The sequence below is a fragment of the Scophthalmus maximus genome, chromosome 4 (genome assembly GCF_022379125.1).
Source record: "Scophthalmus maximus strain ysfricsl-2021 chromosome 4, ASM2237912v1, whole genome shotgun sequence".
NCBI classification, from domain to species: Eukaryota; Metazoa; Chordata; class Actinopteri; order Pleuronectiformes; family Scophthalmidae; genus Scophthalmus; species Scophthalmus maximus.
In genome coordinates this window covers 28,694,964-28,699,831 of record NC_061518.1, presented here as the reverse complement: position 1 = coordinate 28,699,831, position 4,868 = coordinate 28,694,964, and the positions used below count along the sequence as shown (strand labels likewise).

At 41.5% G+C, this 4,868-nt stretch overlaps 1 non-coding gene across 1 annotated transcript; it reads left to right on the top strand.

Annotated features, from left to right (window-relative positions):
• Positions 1-3,278: 3,278 nt before the first annotated feature.
• On the top strand, positions 3,279-3,352 carry trnai-aau. The gene has a single exon. It is a non-coding gene; the product is annotated as a tRNA-Ile (tRNA).
• The last annotated feature ends 1,516 nt before the right edge of the window (positions 3,353-4,868 follow it).

Here is a 4,868-nt window from a genome sequence, read left to right as displayed (position 1 = left end):
AATGAAAAAAGCCCAGCCAGAAGCAGTGAAACAGAAAGTGGCTCAAGATGAGCAAAAGTGATGACATCATGGAAAATAGTGAAAACGAGACCATAAAGTTACATATAATGAATGAGGATTTTTCTGATGACGACGTCATGAAATTATCCCAAAAGAGGAAAAACTCTGAAGCGTTGCAGTCAAACACTAAACCCCAAAAAACTGGTGTAAAAGAGTCAAATGTTGCAGCAGAGTCAGAGAGTGACTTCTGCATGACTCAAGAGGAGCAGCAGAGTCTCTACTCTCCTGAAAGCATTCAAACTTTTTTAGAGGTCATAAAAGGAGCCAGACTTCCCATAGTAGAAGATCATTTTAACAACCTGAGACTGTTAATCCAGTCTGCTCAGCCTCTCATCAGGAAGACTGGGAAGGCTGAGGAGGTACTTACAGACAAGGAGATATATCGCCACAAAAACTGCTTGTGAGAGTGAAAGCACAAATCGTCATTGATGAAGATGAGTTTTAAACATAAGACCTTGTGCTGTTATTTATTGACATGTTTTATCATTGTTGTTTTCTTTTTGAACTTCCCTCCACCAATGTGTGATTTTAATATCAGCACTTCAAACCTGAATGGAGCCAGGGCTGATTTTAAAAGAGCTGCTCTTTTTACGTTTGTACAGGAAACCCACAGCACACCAGATAATGATGACTGGAGGATGGCTTTTAACGGGGAGGTTGTTTTAAGGCACAAGTCCAATCTGAGTGGGGGGGTGGGGATTTTATTTTCCAAAAGTTTTTTATCTGTTTCATGTGTAATTGAAGAAATAATTCTGGGTGTTTTATTGAAAGTCATAGCTGAATATGAGAATGTGAAGCTTGTGTTTTCTTGTCCTCGCCCACCAATGGGGTGGAAAGAGTACTGATTTTAAACATTTTAAGTGATTCTGTTACAGCTTGTGGTAGTAAGGATTGTATTTTTTTAGGGGGTGATTTTAACTGCACAGTTAACTGCCCAACCTAGACTGGAATCATCCTGAACCACATCCTGCTTCATCCCACAGGATCAGACAGCTGGTAGAAGAACATGAGCTGTCTGACCTGTGGAGGGTTTTTAACAGTTATCACAGACAGTACACCTGGAGCCACTCAAGGGGAAACCTTTCATCTTTGGCCAGACTGGACCGCCATGAAACACCATTTTAACATTTTTAAAAGGTGTTTTATTCAGCCTGTGGGTTTCACTGATCACTGTCTTTTCTACTGCTCCGTCGTCCACCCTGACCAGACTTACTGTGTGCCCAGCAGACTCATCAGTGACAATGTCACTTTGTTTCGAGATGTTTTGGACCTCTCCAGTTCATTGGCTGTAGAAACTGGTCTTATTTCCATAGATCAGGAAAAGGCTTTCGACCGGGTTGAACACCAGTATTGATGGCAGACTCTGTCTGCTTTTGGGTTCAACCCAGGTTTTATAGCCATGATCCGGGTTCTCTATAGTGACATTGCGAGTGTCCTACAGATAAACGGCGGGCTGAGTACTCCGTTTGACATCCAGAGAGGGGTGAGGCAGGGCTGCTCTCTCTCTGGCATGTTGTACTCCCTGGTCATGGAGACCCTGCTCCATAAACTCAGGGAAGGGAGGGAGGAGGGAGGCAAGAGCCTGGTCCATCTGGCCAGCAGGGGCGCTGCCTTCCGACTCCAATTTATCCAAAGGCTACTGACTGGGCCAGAGGACACTCTGTGGAGACCTTTATCCCGGTGCATCCTGAGGCATTTTAACAGCCTGGGTCTTGATTTAAGCCTGTTTTTAATGGATGACGATAAGGTTCTTGCATCATCTCTTCCTGTTTTTTATAAAAGTGTTTTTATTGTCTGGAACCTGATTAAAAAGGAGAGAAAGCAGCAGGCGGATTCCCTCCACTGGCTGCTGCAGGAGCCGTTCTGTACGGGACTATACTGGACCAACAGAAAAAAACTGAACGGACGGACTCTCACTGCATGGAGGGATTAACTAGGGCTGGACCTGGGATCCAGACCTCAGTGGAGGTCTTTATACAAGCCTCCACTATCCAAGAGGCATGGGGACTTACAGTGGAGGATACTCCATGGGATAATGGCAGTGAACTCTTTCGTGTCCATTATAAACCAAGCTATGGAGGACAAATGCCCATTCTGTGGCTTAAGAGAGACTATTTTTCACCGTTTATGTGTGTCACCATCTGTCAGCGCTGTTTCTGTTTTTACAAGTTCAAGTTTTACAATATAATTTATTAGGAAATAACTTGGTACACCCATGGAAAAAATGCCTAATAAAAATTGATTTCAAATATCAAATCTCTCTCTCACAAACACAGTGACCGTCGGCTGGTTATTCCAAAGATGACAGGTTTCAGGCACTTCCCATTCGCTTCACTTGCTGGATCCGGTGACTGCATCCATTTGTATATACAGTCTATATCCATGTCCCATACCTCCACAGAGTTTTGTGTAATCCTGCTGACAAAAAATAATTGGACAAGGGTGAAAAAATAACCTCTTTGGCAAAGGCAATGAAAAGCATCCTAATGTTTATGCAAACCCTCCGCATGTGCTGTATGTGCAGGTCAGCCAATAATGATGCCATTTCCTCATGCCGTCATTATATTCATATGTGGGCAGCAGGGCAGCAGTCACACTACTTCAGCAAATTCTCCTCAGCAAACACCAACCCGTTGTGTAGGGCCAAGTAAAGTCAGTTCAGTTTGATCTGAATTTAGAAGTGTTCTGGTCCTTTTAGAAAGGTAAACACTGTCCTGTATGGGGGCTGAAGGTATAAACTTTGCCTTATTAACACCACAGCCAAAGTGTTGAGATATTGAAAGACCTTTTATGTTCCTTCACTTGTAGCAGTGAGGTTTTTTTTTGTTCTTATGTCATTTTATAGAAACCACGTCTCGTACAGCCTACAACTAGGAGGATGCTGATTCCAACCACGAAGGGACCCTCAATCTTCTGATTCGAAGTCAGACGCCTTCTCCATTAGATCACATGGTCACAAAACTCAAGAGTGGAGCTGTGTGGTGGCTGGATAGGAGAAAACTATGATTTGATTGTTGAAGCAGTTATTTGTTAAAGAGTTGAACATGCTAATTGTAATGGTAGCTTTGAATTACAGTCATAGAACTCAATACAAGTCTTGGTGACTTATGTTTTTGTCTGATTTAGAGCTTGTCCACTGCATGCCCACCTACACCTGTTACACCCGACTGAAGATCCACACAGTTGTTCATCAACAGTTATGCATGAATACAAAACGTGGCCGGTTAGTTCAGATGGCTAGAGCGTGGTGCTAATAATGCCAAGGTCATGGGTTCAACCCCCATACTGGCCAGTAGTCACCAAACTGTACTATAGCAGGGTGGGTCTAATCACCCTCCATTCGGTGACGTGAGGCAGAAAGCAGAATTATTGATTAGAATGTAAAATAAACAAATTTCTCTGGTAGCCTTCCACAGCAGTGATGTTTTTCAAGTCCTCTTTCATTGTGTTTTGAGAAAAGATGATTTTCTTTGGCCTTGCACTTAAAAGTCTGGGGACATGAATGTTACAGGAAGTGGAGAAATATTTGTATCAAGTGATAGTATATTACAACAACAAAACAGATGATGACAAAAGCACTGGGATACTCTTTTATCAAGATGACTGGCCAGTATGGGGATTGAACCATGAATTTGGCATCATTAGCACCACGCTCTAACCATTTTCACAGTTGTTGTTTTTTAACAAAGTAAGTCTCTCGCTCTCTCTCTCTCACACACAAACACAGTGACTGTCTGCCACAGTCAGATTGACCATTACTAAAAAATTTCAATTCAATTTCACTTAAATTTTATTTGTATAGCGCCATATCACAACAGACATTGTCTCAAGGCACTTTACAAAGTGAGGTCAATATTACAATATTATAGGGAAAACCCAACAAATCCCACAATGAGCAAAGCACTTGGCGACAGTGGAGAGAAAAAACTCCCTTTTAACAGGAAGAAATCTCTGACAGAACCGGACTAAGTTGTGGGCAGTCATCTGTCTCGACCGGTTGAGGTGAGGAGAGAAATGGGGAAGAGAGGAGAGGTGGGTAGAAAGAGAAGTGAGAAGAGAGACAGTAGGAGAGAGGACAGTTGTACAACTGCCGCTTTAGTCTCTACCAGGCTGATACTTATAATTACAAACAATTACAATCATGTCATTTTTGTTATTAGTGATAATAATAATAACAATAATGACCGGTTTGGTCCTGCAGCTCTGGGGTCAGAGATACACTAGGAGAGATAGAAAACACAAACAGGGTTAGTGACATGTAATGTAAACATATCGGGGAGAGAAGAGTTGTATAACAGTTGCTTTAATCTCTACCAGATTGATACTTATAATTATGGGAAAAACTGAAAAAAATGCAATGATGTTATTAATAATAATAATAGTAATAATAATGACGGGTTTGGATCCTGTAGCTCTGGGGTCAGAGATACACTAGGAGAGAGAGAAAACAGAGTTAGTGACATGTAATGTAAATACATGGGGGCAGAGAGAGAAAGAGATTTTTAGATTTTTGAAATCAACTTTTATTAGGCTTTTTTTCTCAACTGTACACAGTGTACCAAGTAATTACCTAATAAATTATTTTCAAAAAAAACATTTAAAAAAATAAATCATTCACATGAGGTAATTTGCATGAATGAGTTTCCCAGCTGTGACAGAACACAAACTGTTATTCTGCACCACAGATCTTTAAAAGAGTCAAGGTCACCTGCTGTTCTGTAGAAACTAAAATCAACCAACAGTCTGGCTTTGATCCAGTTGACACAGACAGGGACCGACTCAACATGGAGGTTTCCCTCTACCTTCCT